This window comes from Capra hircus, chromosome 6 (genome assembly GCF_001704415.2).
Source record: "Capra hircus breed San Clemente chromosome 6, ASM170441v1, whole genome shotgun sequence".
Classification (NCBI taxonomy): domain Eukaryota; kingdom Metazoa; phylum Chordata; class Mammalia; order Artiodactyla; family Bovidae; genus Capra; species Capra hircus.
In genome coordinates, this window is record NC_030813.1 from 23,568,428 (window position 1) to 23,589,784 (window position 21,357).

The window sequence follows — 21,357 nt, forward strand, 5'->3', positions numbered from 1 at the left end:
ATCAATCACCTCAGATATGCAGATAATACCACCCTTATGGAAGAAAGTGAAGAGGACCTAAAAAGCCTCCTGGTGAAAGTGAAAGAGGAGAGTGAAAAAATTGGCTGAAAGCTCACCATTCAGAAAACGAAGATCATGACATCTGGTCCCATCACTTCATGGGCAATAGATGGGGAAACAGTGGAAACAGTGTCAGACTTTATTTTTGGGGGCTCCAAAATCACTGCAGATGGTGATTGCAGCCATGAAATTAAAAGATGTTCACTCCTTGGAAGGAAAGTTACGACCAACCTAGAAAGCATATTCGAAGAAGGCAATGGCACCCCACTCCAGTACTCTTGCCTGGCAAATCCCATGGACGGAGGAGCCTGGTGAGCTGCAGTCCATGGGGTCGCTAAGAGTCGAACACGACTGAGTGACTTCACTTTCACTTTTCACTTTCATGTATTGGAGAAGGAAATGGCAACCCACTCCAGTGTTCTTGCCTGGAGAGGCCCAGGGATGGGGGAGCCTGGCAGGCTGCTGTCTATGGGGTCGCACAGAGTCAAACACAACAGAAGTGACTTTCAGTAGCAGATAGCATTTTGAAAAGCCGAGACATTACTTTGCCAACAAAGGTCCATCTAGTCAAGGCTATGGTTTTTCCTGTGGTCATGTATGGATGTGAGAGTTGGACTGTGAAGAAAGCTGAGCACCGAAGAATTGATGCTTTTGAACTGTGGTGTTGGAGAAGACTCTTGAGAGTCCCTTGGACTGCAAGGAGATCCAACCAGTCCATTCTGAAGGAGATCAGCCCTGGGATTTCTTTGGAAGGAATGAGCTGAAGTGAAACTCCAGTACTTTGGCCACCTCATGAGAAGAGTTGACTCACTGGAAAAGACTCTGATGCTGGGATGGATTGGGGGCAAGAGGAGAAGGGGACAACTGAGTATGAGATGGCTGGATGGCATCACAGACCCGATGGACCTGAGTCTGAGTGAAGTCCAGGAGATGGTGATGGACAGAGAGGCCTGGCGTGCTGCGATTCATGGGGTCGCAAAGAGTCGGACACGACTGAGTGACTGAACTGAACTGAACTGAAGTATCTAGACAGAGGAGTCTGGCAGGCTACAGAGCAAAGAATTGCAAAGAGCCAGACACAGCTGAGTGACTGAGCACACTGAGAGCTCTGACAAAGTGTCCAGTGGATTCCTCAATGATTCAGTGATGAAGAATCTGCCCGCCGCAGGATATGCAGGAGACTCGGGTTCTATCCCTGGTTCAGGAAGATCCCCTGGAGGAGGAAATGGTAACCCACCCCAGTATTCTTGCTTGGAGAATCCCCTGGATAGAGGAGGCTGGTGGGCTACAGTCCATGGGGTCACAAAGAGTCAGACACAACTAAACACCAAAGTGTCAGCTACACTTATTCTCAGCACTCCAATATTTATGATGGCATCAATGTAGTGCCCCCATAGCATGATGTTCTGAATGTTGCAATGATTAGTGTTGGAGTAGGTTACCATGCACTGGTCACCGATTCCAGGAAAGGACTCTGCCCATTGCCTCTTGGCATCAAAATCCCCAGGAAGAACGCAGTACAGTCAAGCACTAAGTAAAGCAATGCTTTACTTACAGACAACAGAGCAATGTCAGCTTCTGCAGTGGGCACTGTCATTCCCTGTGGCCAACACAGGGCAGTCTGTGCCATCGCAGAAAGAGCCCGTGCCCTCCTGGTAGAGGACAGATATGACAGTTGGCCAGGGGTTGACCAGGGGTTGACGTGGGGTTGACCAGGTGCCACATGATGCACAGACTTCAAGAAAAGAAAAAAGAGCATTCTTTGAGCCTGAAACAGGAAAGATATTCTTACACAAGGTGAAAAGCCCGACACAGGACTTTTTATGTGGACTATTGACGTCTCTTGCCTGGAGAATCCCGGGGATGGGGGAGCCTGGTGGGCTGCTGTCTTTGGGGTTGCACAGAGTCGGACACGACTGAAGCAACTTAGCAGCAGCAGCAGCAGGGAAGTATTGCAAGCCGAGAACCCGCTTTTGGATGAGTGGCGGGGTAGAAAGACTGTGTGTGTGAGCCAGCCTCCCCCAACAATCTACTTCCCAGTAGGCTATATGAGTAAAGGGATTTGAAATGACATAACCTTGAGGTGAAAGAGTGAAAGTGTACTTCATGTCAGATGAAAATGAAATACTGAAATACTTCGCATTATCCAGCTAATTCCTATGAGATGGTAGGTTTCTTGCAGACATGGATGCAATAATTTCTCATATCCCTTTATAATACGTCTAGGTAAAAGGACTTTGCTGTTATTTTTGTGTGAAAGAACCTCTATTTCTCTACGCTCAGTTCTGAACTGGCCTTGTAACTTGCACTGAGCAATAGAAGGCAATAAAGTGATATTGTGAGACTGCCAAACGTTGGTTTCAAGAGGCCTTGAAGCTTCTGCTCCCACAATCTTTCTATCTAGTATGACTTGTGAAGAAGCCATAAAAAATTGTCCCCAGGGCTATGATCACCTTTTGTTTTGCTGTTTTGGAGGAAAGGGGCAGCTCCAGGGCTTTCTCCTGTCCTGCATTCCTAACATAATAGCTCTCGTTTCACACACAAGGAGGCAATGTTGAGATTTTTCAGTGGCCAGAAATGCTTAATTCCAACTCTGCATTTGGGATCTGAGAGGATAACCACAGAGAAGGCCTGCAGACCTACGGGGCACTTTGGGAGATGAAATCAGGCTTGTAAAATTGTCAACACAGAAGTGACCTCTGTCATCTCCATTCCCACACCTAACTAAAAGGGAGCTGGGACACAGGCAGAAGAACACAGATATTTGTTGAGTAGAAAATTCTCTGTCTCAACTGTCGAACACCTTTTGTTGGAAGACAAGAAACTGACTTCAGTATTATTCTTCTGTAGATAACTTTTTTGGTTTTGTTTTATTTTGTTAGATGTTTTATGGTATTTTTTCCTTATCTTTGTTGTTTAAATGTTTCCCAAGGTGAATGTAAGTATAGATTTATTTTCATTGATTTTGCTGGGAACATAACCTGCTACCATAAGTCTCTGACTATTTCTTACCTGATTGTTTTCTGAAAGTCACTATCTCTGGATGGTGGTGTCAGTGTTAGTGGTGAAAAAGAAGATGGAAAAAACCAAAGGGCAGAGGCGAGAAGGTATTTACTTTGTACAGATCAAAGCAGCAGAACAGAGGAAGAATAATACTTTCTTTTGGTTGGCTCAGACCTAGAATTTCTCAGTCCATTGACACAGTGGGAAAGTTATCTTTCTGCTTTTTTTAAGTAGCAACGCAAAATCTAGGTGTGCTATGACATCAAGCCAAATTGGGGTTTTAAAATTTTCGTTCTACCTGCCTTATAGGAAGGAAAGATTTTCAGAGTTTCCGTCTTCAAGTTATTTGTAATTTCAGTGCTATAAGGAGCTGTCACATTTTCTTTCCCCACATTTTCTTCAGTTTTGTGGAAGGCCGGAAGAGACTGCACGGACACATTTCTTTTGCTCATAGAGCACAGCATCCTGATTTAATATATTGTTGATCACACTGCATACTCAAAACAGAGGGCGCACTGGTACTTACAGAATATGGGTTTTAGAGTGGCCGAAGCATCGTGCTCTGTGTTGGTGGAAGTTTCACTAAATCTAAGAATGTACTCCATGTTTACCGGCTCTCCTAAGCCTTCTGTAATGTGCAGGATGTCCCAAAGCCTCTTTAGAAATACTGGTTTCAGTTGTACTCTCTTTCTTGCCTATATGTTTCCCAGTCCAATCTTGAATCCTACATGTCATGGAAACTCACTGGCACAACATCCAAAAGAGAAAAATTAAAGAAATGAAAAGAAAACAAGTTCTTCAAACTGCTTGTTTCTATTTAAAGAAGTTTGGAGGATATACTTCCTTACTGAGAAAGAAAATGCATATCGAACAGTTTCCGACCTGAGTATTTTCTTTTTCTGTCCTTCCTATATCCTATCTATTTTCTCATTTGAGCAATTCACAGAGAATAAAGAGAGCCAGAGACAGAAGCCACCATAGGCTAAGGCAGAATGAACCATGAAGATGTTCTGTTGTACAACTATCAGACTCCAGAGCTGTCCACTGGCTCCTAGCACACAAACGTGAACATTTTCATATGAATAACACCTGGATAGACATTGGAAATAGTCAAACTACCACCTACTGAGAAAGTCTAAGAAATTAGCTAAAATAATTTTTAAATAAGTTTAAAGTATGTACAAATAAAGTGAGATAACAAAAAATAATTGGCTAAAATTACATATAAATACTTTCACAAGCACCAGTGAAAGGAGTAAGATAATTTTTTTTTCAATTTATAAAAGAGAAAAATCATTACCTAACAAATCCAAGATAATTTGCTAAAAATATTTTTACAAAGAGACTTTAATGAGGTGATATGAAATAAAACAGGTGTCAGTTCAGTTCAGTTCAGTTTAGTCGCTCAGTCATGTCCTACTCTTTGTGACCCCATGAATCACAGCACGCCAGGCCTCCCTGTCCATCACCAACTCCCAGAGTTCACTCAGACTCACATCCATTGAGTCGGTGATGCAGGCATACACAAAACCAAAATACTTTCTATGCACCTACAGTAAAGAGTTATTGAACATTATGGCAAAAAAGCCCAGATAAATCACACAGTTAAATATACTAGTTTACCTCCACTTTCTCTCAAAATGGAAGTAATTTAAAAGTTTAGTGCATTAACTTATAAGGACAAAAGAATGAGACTAATGAGAAGTGGAAGCAGACAAAGAAAACCACAGAATTTAAGGACTCAAGGAGCAGGTGATTCAGTCAAGAAAAGATAGAAAGCAAAGTGCCTGTATGAAGAGAAGCCAAGAAACGGGCCTGAAACTCCCTAAGGTCAGCCAGGAACTGGAGGCCTCGGGGGCCTCTAAAGTCCAGGGGGATGATAACAGATCTGACGGAATTTCTATTTTAAAAAATGGTGAAGTCCTGTATGTCTACTCCGTCCTCATATGCACATGAGACAGGCTTTAATATGAAAATGGACCCAGGAAAACAAAGTGGAAGCAGACAGGTAAAGATATTTTCAAAGGAAATATTAATATCAATATCTTTAGAGAAACTTTTTAGAAACGTAATGTATCCTTTAAAATGAAGAGGATGATGTTCAAAAACACTCATGGAAAGTTAAAGTACAATAAATGAAAATCAAACAGAAGAATAGAAAGATACATTTGAAGAGTGCTCTCATAAAAATAAGGTAGAAGGAAAAATAGTTTTAAGAAGATAATTTTTTTTAAGTATATGACATATACAATACAATTTGAGAAAGAAAGCACATAAAATAGAAATGGAAGAGAGAAAACTATGAGGAATTACATAAAATTTCCAGGTAGAAAAGACCCACCTAATACACAGCACAATGAATGAGACAAATTGTACTGAGGTACATTATCATACCAGACCCTGATGCTGGGAAAGATTGAAGGTAGGAGGTGAAGGGGATGACAGAGGATGAGACGGTTGGATGGCATTACCGCAACTCGATGGACATGAGTTTGAGCAAGCTCCAGGAGTTGGTGATGGACAGGGAAGCCTGACATGCTGCAATCCATGGGGTTGCAAAGGTCAAACACAACTGAGCAACTGAACTGAACATTATCATAAAATTGGGCTTCCTTGGTGGCTCAGGGACTTCCTTGGTAGCTCAGCTGGTAAAGAATCAACCTGCAATGCAGAAGACCTGGTTTGATTCTTGGGTCAGGAAGATCCCCTGGAGAAGGGATAGGCTATCCACTCCAGTATTCTTGGGCTTCCTTGGTGGCTCAGACTGTGAAAGAATCAGGCTGTAAAGGAATTCACCTGCAGTGCAAGAGACCTGGGTTCGATCCCTGGGCTGGGAAGATCCCCTGGAGGAGGGCATGGCAACCCACTAGAGTATTCTTGCCTGGAGAATTCCATGGACAGAGGAGCCTAGTGGCTTACAGTCCATGGGGTCGCAAAGAGTCAGACATGACTGAGTGAATAACATTTTCACCTTCACTTTTCAATACACAGCACAATGAATGAGAAAAATTGTACCAAGGTACATATCATAAAATTTCAGAATATCTGATGGGTGATACCTGTAAATCCAAAAATTTTCAGAAAGGAAACAGTATGTCATTTGCAAAAGAATGAGAGTAAAAATAGCATCACTTAATATTTTACCACAGCTATAATGTTGTTTCCATTGGAATGGATCAACCTCTCAACATTACGGTTAGCTGGGAGAAGGATACATAAGACTCAACAATCTTTTCAACTTCTTGTGAGAATAATTATTTCAAAATAAAAAGTTTTAAGAATCCCTTCAGACATTTCAACAACAACACTGAAAGCCAGAAGACAATGAACTAACTTAGAAAAGTTTTCACAAGTCTGATGGGAAATAATTTCCAGTCTAGAATTCTACACCCAAGTGTGAGAATAAAGTAAAGCTATTTTCAGACGTGCAAAATCTCGAACAATTTTACTCCAGTGACTGATTCCTTATATTACTGGAAGATGTCCCTCATGAAATCAAGAGAATAAATCCAGAGTGGAAAAGAAATCCAAGAAACATGTGATCCAGATGAAAGTCTTAGGAAATCCTCACACTGAGGTTGATGAAGTGGCAGCTCTGGACCACACTACTGCAAAGCCAATGAGCAGAAATCCAAACTGAGAGGCCAGAAGGCTCCCAGAAGTGATAGCTCAATAAATAAGAAAATAGAACTGATATATTGCCTGATAACGTTTGGATTTTTTCAGAGAGACGCCTATTTCTGGTAAGAATCTGGGGATAAATTAATAACAAGTGTGTGAAAGAAAATAACCCAAAAGTAAAATGAATCACTTATCAAGTTAAAAATATGACCAAGCCAAGCAATGTACAATGGATGTGTCAGTTATAGATAACATTAATAATGTTATAACAATGTAAAAATTTTGGCAGTGGCTAGCAGATGTAAGGGAGGTAAATACTTATCTTGCACAATAGAAATCAACATATAATATTTGAAGTTCAAAGATCAAAAACAGCAATCTGAACATGCCATTTAGAAACGTAGAAGCAAAAGCAAAGATAAAGAGCTAAAATGTTGAAAATGATTTCCACTAGGGTATAAGCATCAGAGCGGCCGCTGGTGGTAAGTAATCTGCCTGTCAATGCTGGAGACGTAAGAGATTCAAGTTCAATCCCTGGGTCAGGAAGATCCCCTGTAGGAGGGCACAGCAACCTACTCCAATATTCTTGCCTGGAGAATCCCATGGACAGAGAAGCCTGGCGGGACAGTCCAACAGGTCTCAAAGAGTTGGACACGGCTAAAGTGACTTAGCACGTAATAATCAGATTGTGGCAGAATAAAGCAGAGGGCTCTCATTGCTCTTTAAAATCCCTGAAGAACTATTTGACTTTTTAAATTACATAAATGAAATACTTTGAATAAAATTAAATTTGAAATAAAAGATAAAGAAGGCTTAGTTTCCCTTGACAGGATCTGAGCAATATCTAATTCATCCACCCTCATCTTCTCATTTAGTTATGAAAGCAGTTTCTTTTAAGATTCAAAATTTCAAAAGCAGTGGGTACAATTTGTAAATGCCACTCAATTTCCACAAAGTCAGATACTAATGGGATTAGTGAAATCTTGGAAAAATCCTTCATGGCAGGGAGTGGCGAGGGGGGAAGATACAGGAGTGGAGATCACAGGGCAGATCATTCACATTCTGGACACAGATACCCTTCGCTTACCAGAAAGAGAGAAGCTTCCAACCTAAGGTGTGGGAGTTGCTTTTTAGTAGAATCACAGCTCTTCTATTAATAATAACCTCCTCTTCATCCTTCCTTTTAATAACTTTTTGGGCACCAATACTGAAAATAATTTTCCCAGTAATGCACTTAGTCTGAAATGTACTTGCATGTGGGTATCTGGTTGGCCTAAGAAGATCCATGGAATGAAGGACTTGAAAAATTACAATTTGGATTGTTTGGAGGGTTAGTTTGTTTGTTTTAATTCACCATTTCTAATGAAGAAAGAATCACAAAAAGCTTACAAATATTTTTAAACTAAAATTTCTCACTAAAATAAGCTCACAAAATAAAATCATGAATTCCTCCTTCTGTCTCAAATATTCAAATTAATTACTTACAGAATAGCAAAAATCTGGTTAGAGACCCTAAGGTTGAAATAAAGGAGGAATCTCTTCTCAGCGGGTCTTTCCCGAAGACCTTGTCAGAAATTACAAGCACCTTCACACCTCTCCCACTCTCTATACCATCATGTTATACTGTTTTTCCCGAACATGTACCATCATCTAACATACTATACAGCCTTCCCTGTGATGCCATGGTGAAGAATCTGCCTACAGTGCAGGAGATGGAGGGGATGCGAGTCCAATTCCTGTGTCAGTGAGATGGCCTGGAGTAGGAAATGGCAACCCACTTGCAGCTTCTCTGGTGGCTCAGATGGTAAAGAATCTGCCTGCAGTGCAGGAGACCTGGGTTTGACCCCCGGGTTGGGAAAGATCCCTTGGAGAAGGGAATGACTACACAATCCAGTATGCTAGCCTGGAGAGTTCCATGGACAGAGGAGGCTGGCAGGCTAGAGTCCATGAGGTTACAAAGTGTCAGACATGACTGAGTGCAGCGCAGGAGCAGTAGCAACATCGTAGACAGTTTACTGATGTAAATTTGATTCTCATCCCCCTTCCTCGGCAACAAGAATATAAATTCCATGAGGATGGGAGACTTGTGTTATGTTTTCCGAGATGCAGTCCAATGGCTAGAATGATGCCTGGCACACAGCAGAAAAGAACTGGTGAGCCAGTGAATCAATTATAACAGGAGCCAGGTAGAGGAGGAAAGGAGCTAAGGACGAGCCACACACTCAGTCTATGGATCGAGCCTGGAAGGAACTTTCTTCACATCAAAATTTTAAAAAGTAAAAAAAAGTGAGACCTATAAAAATGGCTTATAATCCAAGGGACCAACTTTGTAACAGGCATTTTAAATTTTATCAAATTTTTAATAGATGTATATGCAAATGTTTCAAAATCAAAATCACGTAAAAAGATAGAAGCAGGGAAATCTTGTTCTAACCCCTTCTCCATTGTCTCCATTCTTCTCATTTATTCCTATTCATTTCCACTCTCCTTAGTTCCTGTGCTTTCTTCCATGGGTTGTCATTTCCTTCCCCACGGGATCTTCCCGACCCTGGGATTAAACCCAGGTCTCCCGCAATGCAGGCAGACGCTTTAACCTCTGAGCCACCAGGGAAGCCATACAAATTGCTATTTTTCCTTATTTCAGAAGTACTTTTTTATTTATGTTTTAAAATATTTGTTCTGGTCCATGTTTTGCTTTTCTTCTTCAGGAATTTCAAATATATTCATATTAAATTTCTTTTGTCTATCTCCCAAGGATAAAATTCCCCTCTAATCTTTTAAAATCATTCTTGTTTTCAGCCTCATTTTGTTTGCTTTTACATTAACCCATCTCATTCTTGCTTTTTAAATGTCTATTCATTCTTATGTCCTGTAATTTATTCTCCATTCCTAAAATGATCTCATTTTCTTCCATTTCTTTCCGAATTCTCTCACTTCCCATTTTTCCTTCTCCTGTTTTTCTGGTCTTGGTTCCCACCGCCTGGCCATATTATCCACCAAATTCTTGCATTATTTCTTTCAGTCTGCCTTCTATAGCTGCAATTACTTCATTACATTTTTTTTATTCAAGTTACAATTAGATTATTTTCTTCTACCTTGTGGCAATATTTTTATGTCATCTTTTTTTCCTGTGTAAAGTTTTTCTACATACTATTTGTTTCTCGTTTCATCATACAGAAACTGGATTTATCCCTTCACATAATTCATTTCCAAAGGAGTTGAATTCTTTTAAGCTATTATCAAGAAGTTCTTAGAACAGAGGAGACAGGCCAAGGTATCTGCCTAGGTGTTTTTTGTTTTTTTTTTTTTTTTTTCTCAATGGCTGAGGGATCTCTCTTTTGTTTCCTTAAAGTATTACACCTCTGAGTCTGTGGGGGGTGGAAAATGGGGACTTGTTTTTTAATGTGTATGGCAATTCAGTTTTGCAAGATGAAAGTGTTCTGAGGATTGTTTGTGCAGCAGTGTAAATACACCTAACACTACTGACTCAATGGGAATGGATTTGAGCAAACTCCAGGAGACAGTGAAGGACGGGGAAGCCTGCAGTCCATGGGGTTGCAAAGAGCTGGACACGACTGAGCAACTGAACTGCACACTAAAAAATGGTTATGACTGCAAATGCTATGTGTATTTTACCACAATTAAAAGGTTCTTTCATTTTAAAACTATATTTATTATACAGTTGAAATACATATTTGCTATATTACATTTTGAATATTACATGTTTCCCATGTAGTCATGTCATGCTTCTTTTGCATCCAAGAACCTAACCTAGTTCACAGAGCTTCTCTCATCACTGGCTTCCCTGACACTCTCCTGGGATGACATTATGAAGGGATACAACTTCTTTTCAAAGGTATTCCTTTTCTTCTAGAAGGAGATGCTCTCTGAGCTTTGCCATTTTAGGAGGTTTCCACAGACTTCCATTTCACTCTTTCTCTGCTTCCCCAAGTAGTTGTGACCTATGTAATTCCAATTCTGTCCACAGAAATTTCAATTTGGAAAGGGATAACTCTTTCAGGAAGTAAATATTTGGAGGTCTAAGACCTATCACTACTGAGTCTTACTTCACATCAGATTCTAGGCGAGGTGAAGTTGAGAGAAGAATAAGATGATACTAGCCCTTCAAAGGGGCTTCCTCAGTGGCTCAGCAGTGAAGAATTCGCTTGCAGTGCAGGAGCCACGGGTTCAATCCCTGGGTCAAGAAGATCCCCTGGAGAAGGACATGGCAACCCACTCCAGTATTCTTGCCTGGAGAATCCCAGGGGCAGGGGAGCCTGGTGGGCTACAGTCCAAAAGATCTCAAAGAGTCAGACACGAACTGAAGTGACTTGGCATGCACATAAGCAACTAACTGCAATAATGCTCTTAGTAAGACACCAACAGAAAAAAAGAAAAAAAAAAAAACCCAAGGGGATCGAGGATTTTTTTAAAAAATAGCAGTATAAAGGTGACTAGTAGAATCGAAGTACAAACTTTTCTAAGTATAAAGTGCAAGTGTATGTAGTAGTGTATGTCGAGAATGATTCAGAGAGAGAGACAATTAAAGGTATGGGGACAATTAGGAGGTTTTACAGTAGTCTCTTCACATAGCGGTAAAGAGGCTACATGCCAATGCAGGAGGCACAAGAGACGAAGCTTTGATCCCTGAGTCAGGAAGATGCCCTGGAGAAGGAAATGGTAGCCCATTCAGTACTCTTCCTGAAAAATTCCATAGGCAGAGGAGCGTGGAGGGTTACAGTCCACAGGGTCACAAAATCAGACACAACTGAGAATATATGCATAGCAGTCTAAGCAAGAAATGTTGGTGGGCTTATCTGAGAAGCTACAGGAGAGTAGCTGACAGATTTAAGATACAAGGAAGACAAGGAGTTGAATAAAGCATTGCTGTCTGTTGTGGGGACATGAGTGTGATGCCATAGACACCAGAGGAGAGGACAGTGAGGCAGGGATGCGGATGCTGTAATGTGGCATTACAGAGTGATAGCAAGTAAAAACAGTTGCAATTGCATATTGGAGTTGCTTTCTAATGACTTATACTTTCTCTAAAGTTTTCATATTGTATCAGTGGAGAAAAATATATGTTATTCATCAGAAACTGTTGAGTCAACTGCAAGCTATCTGGGAGCAAAATATGATTACAGCCATACCTCAAACTGTAGTCCAAAATAAATTTCAGGTATATTAAAATGTTATATATACATATATATATATATATATAAAATATAGAACAACAACAACAAAAAGTTTAAAATGTATATAGTGAATATATTTCATCCTGGCATGGACAGGGAATAGAAGCAAAAGCAGACACCATAAAGAATAGTAAATATGACCACATAAAAATGAAATATATATATATAGTAAGGAAAAGAATATTTAAAGAGTAAAAATTCACTAAGAAAATAATTGCATCATATATGAAAAAGAGGTTAAACATCCTTGATTAAAATTTGCTTAGAAACAATTATGAAAAAGATGAGAATGCCTATTTTTAAAATAGGCTAAGTATATAAATAGGCAACTTTTTAAAAATAAAGAAAAACAAGTCCATTACCCTGTAGGGACAAATATGCATCTTCAATAGCAATCAAAAAAGTGCAAATTAAATAGTAAGGCACTCTTGTTATCTATCAATTTGTAAAATTTGTTTATTTAAAAGTTCAGTGAGGGTGCATGGTAAATGGCATTTTTCAGTTCAGTTCAGTCCTCAGTCGTGTCCTACTCCTTGTGACCCCATGAACTGTAGCACTCTAGGCTTCCCTGTCCATCACCAATTCCCAGAGCTTGCTCAAACTCATGTCCATCGAGTTGGTGATGCCATCCAACCATCTCATCCTCCGTCATCCCCTTCTCCTCCTGCCTTCAATCTTTCCCAGCATCAGGATCTTTTCCAATGAGTCAGATCTTCACAGGTGGCCAAAGAATTGCAGTTTCACCTTCAGCACCAGTCCTTCCAATGAATATTCAGGACTGATTTCCATTAGGATTGACAGCTTGGATTTCCTTGTAGTCCATGGGACTCTCAAGAGTTTTCTCCAACACCACAGTTCAAAACCATCAATTCTTCAGCATTCAGCTTTCTTTATAGTCCAACTCTCACATCCATACATGACTACTGGAAAAACCATAGCTTTGACTAGGCAGACCTTTGTCAGCAAAGTAATGTCTCTGCTTTTTAATATGCTGTCTAGGTTGGTCATAGCTTTTCTTCCAAAGAGCAAGCATCTTTCAATTTCATGGCTGCAGTCACCATCTGCAGTGATTTGGGAGCCCAAAAAATAAAGTCTCTCACTGTTTCCATTGTTTCTGCATCTATTTGCCATGAAGTGATAAGACTGGATGCCATGATCTTTTTCACTCTCCTCTTTTACTTTCATCAAGAGGATCTTCTATGCTAAAAAATGGCATTTTTATCATAATATATATATATAAAGGTTATATGCAATGATATTTAGAACAACATTGCATATAATGTTGAAAAATGAAAAAAAAAAGGTTCTAAACTAAGGATTGACCTAATTAATATCCATTAATGTAATGTAGTGTGGTCCTAATCACAGTAATGATTAGTAATGAAACTAAGCCATGCCTTGTGGAGCCACCCAAGATGTGTAGGCATGGTGGAGAGGTCTGACACAATGTGGTCCCCTGGAGAAGGGAATGGCAAACCACTTCAGTATTCTTGCCTTGAGAACCCCATGAACAGTATGAAAAGGCAAAATGATAGGATACTGAAAGAGAAACTCCCCAGGTCAGTAGGTGCCCAATATGCTACTGGAGGTCAGTGGAGAAATAACTCCAGAAAGAATGAAACGATGGAGCTAAAGCAAAAACAATACCCATTTGTGGATGTGACTGGTGATATAAGCAAGGTCTGATGCTATAAAGAGCAATATTGCATAGGAACCTGGAATGTCAGGTCCATGAATCAAGGCAAATTGGAAGTGGTCAAACAGGAGATGGCAATAGTGAATGTCGACATTCTGGGAAGCAACAAACTAAAATGGACTGGAATAGATGAATTTAACTCAGATGACCATTATTTCTACTACTGCGGGCAGGAATCCCTTAGAAGAAATGGAGTAGCCATCATGGTCAACAAAAGAGTCCAAAATGTAGTACTTGGATGCAATCTCAAAAACGACAGAATGATCTCTGTTCATTTCCAAGGCAAACCATTCAATGTCAAGTAATTCAAGTTTATGCCCCAACCAGTTATGCTGAAGAAGCTGAAGTTGAATGGTTCTATGAAGACCTACAAGACCTTTTAGAACTAACACCCAAAAAAGATGTCCTTTTCATTATAGGGGACTGGAATGCAAAAGTAGGAAGTCAAGAAACACCTGGGGTAACAGGCAAATTTGGCCTTGGAATACGAAATGAAGCAGGGCAAAGGCTAATAGAGTTTTGCCAAGAAAATGCACTGGTCATAGCAAACACCCTCTTCCAACAACACAAGAGAAGACTCTACACATGGACATCACCAGATGGGTCAATACCAAAATCAGACTGATTATATTCTTTGCAGCCAAAGATGGAGAAGCTCTATACAGTCAACAAAAACAAGACCAGGAGCTGACTGTGGCTCAGATCATGAAATCATTATTGCCAAATTCAGACTTAAATTGAAGAAAGTAGGGAAAACCACTAGACCATTCAGGTATGACCTAAATGAAATCCCTTTTGATTATACAGTGGAAGTGAGAAATAGATTTAAGGGCCTAGATCTGATAGACAGAGTGCCTGATGAACTATGGAATGAGGTTCATGACATTGTACAGGAGACAGGGATCAAGACCATCCCAATGGAAAAGAAATGCAAAAAAGCAAAATGACTGTCTGAGGAGGCCTTACAAATAGCCATGGAAAGGAAAACAGAAAAGGAAAGATAGAAGCATCTGAATGCAGAGTTCCAAATAGCAAAGAGAGATAAGAAAGCCTTCCTCAGTGATCAATGCAAAGAAATAGAGGAAAAGAACAGAATGGAAAAGACTAGAGATCTCTTCAAGAAAATTAGAGATACCAAGGGAACATTTCATGCAAAGATGGGCTCAATAAAGGACAGAAATGATCTGGACCTAACAGAAGCAGAAGATATTAAGAAGAGGTGGCAAGAATACACAGAAGAAACATACAAAAAAGATCTTCACGACCAAGATAATCACGATGGTGTGATCACTCACCTAGAGACAGACATCCTGGAATGTGAAGTCAAGTGGGCCTTAGAAAGCATCACTATGAACAAAGCTAGTGGAGGTGATGGAATTCCAGTGGAGCTATTTCAAATCCTGAAAGATAATGCTGTGAAAGTGCTGCATTCAATATGCCAGCAAATTTGGAAAACTCAGCAGTGGCCACAGACTGGAAAAAGTCAGTTTTCATTCCAATCCCAAAGACAGGCAATGCCAAAGAATGCTCAAACGACTGCACAATTGCACTCATCTCACACACTAATAAAGTAATGCACCAAATTCTCCAAGCCAGGCTTCAGCAATACATGAACCATGAATTTCCTGATGTTCAAGCTGGTTTTAGAAAAGGCAGAGGAACCAGAGATCAAATTGCCAACATCCACTGGATCATGGAAAAACCAAGACAGTTCCAGAAAAAACATCTATTTCTGTTTTATTGACTATGCCAAAGCCTTTGACTGTGTGGATCACAATAAACTGTGGAAAATTCTGAAAGAGATGGGACTACCAGACCACCTGACCTGCCTCTTGAGAAACCTATATGCAAGTCAGGAAGCAACAGTTAAAACTGGACATGGAACAACAGACTGGTTCAAAATAGGAAAAGGAGTACATCAAGGCTGTATATTGTCCCTGTGCTTATTTAACTTCTATGCAGAGTACATCATGAGAAACACTGGGATGAAAGAAGCACATGCTGGAATCAAGATTGCCGGGAGAAATATCAATAACCTCAGATATGCAGATAACACCACCCTTATGGCAAAAAGTGAAGAGGAACTAAAAAGCCTCTTGATGAAAGTAAAAGAGGAGAGTGAAAAAGTTGGCTTAAAGCTCAACATTCAGAAAACGAAGATCATGGCATCTGGTCCCATCACTTCATGGGAAATAGATGGGGAAACAGTGGAAACAGTGGCAGACTTTATTTAGGGGGGCTCCAAAATCACTGCAGATGGTGACTGCAGCCATGAAATTAAAAGACGCTTACTTCTTGGAAGGAAAGTTATGACCAACCTAGATAGTATATTGAAAAGCAGAGACATTACTTTGCCGACTAAGGTCCAAGGCTATGTTTTTTCCAGTGGTTGTGTATGGATGTGAGAGTTGGACTGTGAAGAAGGCTGAGTGCTGAAGAATTGATGGTTTTGAACTGTGGTGTTGGAGAAGACTCTTGAGAGTCCCTTGGACTGCAAGGAGATCCAACCAGTCCATTCTGAAGGAGGTCAGCCCTGGGATTTCTTTGGAGGGAATGATGCTGAAGCTGAAACTCCAGTACTTTGGCCACCTCATGTGAAGAGTTGACTCATTGGAAAAGACTTTGATGCTGGGAGGGATTGGGGGCAGGAGGAGAAGGGGACGACAGAGAATGAGATGGCTGGACGGCATCACTGACTCAATGGACATGACTCTGGGAGTTGGTGATGAAAGGGAGGCCTGGCGTGCTGTGATTCATGGGGTCGCAAAGAATCAGACACGACTGAGCAACTAAACTGAATTGAATGTAATGGAATAGAATGTTGCCATTAAAAATCAAGTCACAGAACAGCAATCAATGACTTGAAAAACTGATCTCAATAATGCTAAATGGAAAAATGAAATTATATCATAGCTTATATAGTATGATTCTAAATTTATTTTTGTTGATATATTTAGTAGAAAGATATGTACAAAATATTAACAATGGTTACATAATTCATCTCTTTTACCTTGTTTATATCCTTATGGAGAAGGAAATAACAACCCACTCCAGTATTCTCATCTGGGAAAACCCGTGGATAGAGAAGCTTGGCAAGCTACAGTCCATGAGGTTGCACAAAGTCAAACACAACTTAGCAAGTAAACAATAACCACATATACCCTTTTCACAGGAAAACTATAATCTCTTGTCATTAAGAAAAAAATTATTGAATTGATATATAAAGAAAATCAGTTTCCAAATTTCCCCTTCTTCATCATCCCTTTTTATATTCCATCCTTTCTATTGCCTTTCCTTCCCAACTACTCTATCCTATTGAAAAGACTTCAAAGATGCATTTCTAAGTCTTAAAGTGAAGGACTCATTGGAAAAGAGATGACACATGCATGTCATTGTTGTATGTACTTTTAGTTATTTATCTTTATAAATTTTCCATATCATTGAAGTTTATGAAACATGAACTCCTGAATTTTAAAGCATAATCTTTACTCTTACCTGTTTTAGAATTGTTAATATTTCACATGACTAAGGCAGTTTTTTCCTCTAAAACTGGGTTTCAAATCTGACTGCACATTAGCATTACTGGAGGAATTTTTTTAAGTGATAAGCCGTGGGCCTGCCCATAGAGGTGCTAAGTCAGCAATTCCGGGGTCTACTTAGAAAACTGCACTTCTAAGAATTCTCAGATGGTCTAGATAAGCCAGGACAGGAAAGCACAGCTTTGAGCGATTACTAATTCCATTCTTTGAACTTGTTCCACCTTTCACCTATGAATAACAATACTAGTAACTGTAGGCAAATTGTAAAGTGTCTTTGAAAATTGACATAACTTAAAATAGCCAAGAGCTGACATCTATACTATTCTAAAAGTACATTGTTTCCTTTATTTTGGAAACTTTTATATTGTAAGAAAATTACACTCAACATTTAGAGGAATGAAAGGCCTATGAGAGATCTTAATCACTGAATCAAGAAAATATGATTACTTTTATTGAGTACGTAAAATTATGTGGGTTAAAATTAAAAGAAGCATAATCAAATTCTTTTCTTGTATACAGCCATAGTTTCTAATATAATTAATTGTAAATTCTTATAGAAAATATGCTGCTTAATATTATGCATTGATGGGTTTTATTTCCTTATATAATCTTTTTAAATGTATCAGCAGAAGAAATGGTAGCAGTGGAGTCATATTTAGTTTATGCTTACTTAAGTAGGAATAATGCAGTGAGATATTAAAACAGATTTTACCAGCTGCTGGAGACTAGACAACTCGCACTCCAGGTCTGGGAGTGAGAGGTCTGGGGTTAACAGAAGTTTTGAAGTATATGCAGAGAGATGATGTTAACGTTTAAAAGAAAGCTAGGGGGTAGAAAAGATTTCAGCCAAGCACTATGTCGCTGCTACACTGTTCAGGAGAACTAGTTTTTACAAAGAATCTGGAAGTTGAAAGTTAAATTTATTGGTGATGGGTGTCATTCATTTGCAACTGCAGTAACTAGAAAAGTGACTTGCAATTCATTGTGTCATGTGGAAAAAAAACTGTTAAGAAGAGAAGGAGGATCCTGCTTGATATTCTGCAAAGAACATTAAAATTAATTGACCTGAGAGCTTCTTCAACTCTCCCACAAATCTTCTATTTGAATTTGAGGAAATTACTTACATTCCAGGAGCATTCATTTAGGAATCATGTGCAGAGATAGGATGGTGGTTCAAAGCTTGGATTGGAGAGCAAGTGTGAATCTCAGCTACACCACACACAAGATTTGTAATCTTGCACAAGTTACTATTTCTGTGCCTTAATTTCCCTGTGTGCAAGATGGGAATATTAACAGCATTAACTTCACAGGGTTACTGAGAGAGTCAAATGATTTATTATATGGTGGCTCAGATGGTAAAGAATCTACTTGCAATGCAGGAGACCTGGGTTCAATCTCTGGGTCAGAAAGATCCCCTGGAGAAGGAAATGGCAACCCACTCCAGTAATCCTGCCTGGAGAATCCCATGGACAGAGGAGCCTGGTGGGCTACAGTCCCTGGGGTCACAAAGAGTCAGACATGACTGAGCAACTAACACAAGACTAGGCTAGAACCACTTAGAAGAAGGTCTGAGACACGGTGATTGTTTTAACAATTATATGATGAGGACTTTGAACTAGAACTCTGCAGGTTTCAAATTGCTTTAAGCTATGGGACCCCAATACAAATGAAATGCCACATGGATGTCCAAATAATAAAACAGATGAGATTAAAGATGTTTTCATGGACACGCACAGAGAAGCTGAGAATCACACCTTCCTGCTTTCCAAACCTTCCCAGGTAACCCCTGAACAACATCAAGAAACAACAAAATTAGGGAGCGCAGTATAGAAATACTAATGAGCTTTTCCAAATCTCTCATTAGCTGCGTATCAATGGGAATTGTGACTGGTCACAGAAATCTGACAACGGTGATTTAAAACATGTATGAATTTACTCTCTCCTCCAGAAGTTCAGTAGTGGGCAGCTAAGACCTGTATGGCAGCTCACCAGAAAACCATGCTCTCTCTGTCTTCTGGAGTTCTAGTCATCAGATGAATGATCCAGACAGGAAACTATTAGAAAAGGCAAGGGGAAAAGTGCTTTCTGATAAGCCTCATGCAACATTGTCTGTTAACATCTCAGTATTCAAGTGGCAACCCACTCCAGTATTCTTGCCTGGAAAATCCCATGGACAGAGGAGCCTGGTGGGCTACAGTCCATGCGGTTGCAGAGTCAGACACGACTGAGCTACTTCACTTCACTTATTCATCCTTAGACACAAAAGAGGTTGGGGGATGTAATTTTTTAATTGGACGTGTTTCTACTTGGAATTAAGTAAGACTTCTGTTACTATTGAAAGAGAGAATAAATTATGCTAGGCAATCACTTTCTGCATAGTAACTTTAAAATGTCATTGAGTTTTCAGAGTAAAAAGAATGTTAAAGCTGCCTAGTGTAGATCAAGAAAACTGGGAAAAGAATACTATATCAATCAAAATATGCTCTTAATTGGCTTTTAAACATCATTAATTTTTATGTGATTTCTGAAAAATAAGTATATTAATCCTTCTGGTGATAAAAATAATTTCCCAAATAATGTATGACGGTAAGTTTTAAAGTAGCTTCCTCTTGGCTGAGGGGAGCAAAATGTTAACTAGATGTCTATTTACAAATGAAGCTTAGCTTGAAATTCTAAGATAGATAATATATGCATAGGGCAGGGAATAATATCCAGCACATATTTAACTTACAATAGATGATAATTCTCTATTTCCCTTTTATTAGTCTGTATTTTAATTTCTTCATCTACATTATGAGGAATTTAAGCCCACTGATACCTGAGGTTTCATAAAACTGAAACATCCTGTGAAACAAAATAAAACTCCAGAAAATGAAAAACATTTTAGGGGAGAAGAAGTTCAGATACCTTAAAAAATAAGCATGAAGTAAATGACATCATCAGTCTAACCTCTTATGTATAAAGCAGGCCAGAACTACTATCAGGATATGACCAAAGCTAATTAGTCCTCAAAGGTACGCATTGGGAAGAGTATATTTGGCTCCATTGCTAAGCTCAGTTCAAACAACTGGAAAAGATGAGGGGCAACTTTTCTCCCTCACACAATTTATTTTACCTAGGTGAGAGAATTATTATGATTTTTTTAAATATTTATGGATAAATTAATAAGATTATAAAATGTTCAAGAAAAGTAGGTGAGGAAAACCATGACACTAATATTTTGCCTTTTACTTAAATTAGCATTAAACCACAAGAATGCCCCCAGTTATTCAAAGTTTGACCAAAATTCTGCTTGTAATGACTGTAGATTATTCCATTGACTATAACTAGCTCTGCTAGTTAGAAATGATCAGTCCTCTCATTAGTCAGATTCTTTGAGCCCATACTATTTGCAGGATCCCTGTAATCTATAGGACTTAATGGGAAATACAAATGAAATAGAAGATGAAATACCTGTCCTAGATAATCTTGACACATGGCAGGCAGAGCATTAGGTCAATAAATATTCACTGAGCTTCTACAGTATGTCAAGTCCCACACAAGGAACTGGGTATTAAATGTTGAATAAGACCCAAGGCTTGATAGGTCTGCCCATCAGATGTTATGTCCAGGGTCACTGTACTCCTTGCACAAATAATGTTACATCATTACTCAAAACCTACCCTAAAATATTATGAACCAAATAACACTTACTGTTTTACATGTCTTCTATTCTTGTTCATGGAGAAGGAAATGGCAACCCACTCCAGTATTCTTGCCTGGAGAATCCCAGGGAGAGAGGAGCCTAGTGGGCTGCCATCTATTCTTGTTCATACTTAAGATGGACTTAATTTCTTTTAGACCAAGGAAACTTTCACTCCTGGGCAGAACAGATCCTTGGAGAGATTTCATAGGATATTGTTCTTACTAAGGCTGGAAGCAAAAAACTTTGCTGAATAAGGAAATTTCTCTCTCGAGCACTGCAAAACTCAACTTTCAGAATTTGTAAGAAAACCAAACTGGAAAAAAAGTCTGCCTAAATCTTGGAAAAAACTCACTGTTTGATTAAATAGTCATATATTTGACAATTTGAATTAAAAAAAGTCAAATCCCAGTTTAAAAAATCAAAATGAGAGCTGAGATATTTGACAAGCTCAATTCTCCAATACAAGAGATGAGAAACAAACAGGTGTGTGTTATGTTGAGCTTAGCTTTTCTCATTCTCTGCTTTCTATTACATTCTCTCTCATTTTCCTTTTCTCAT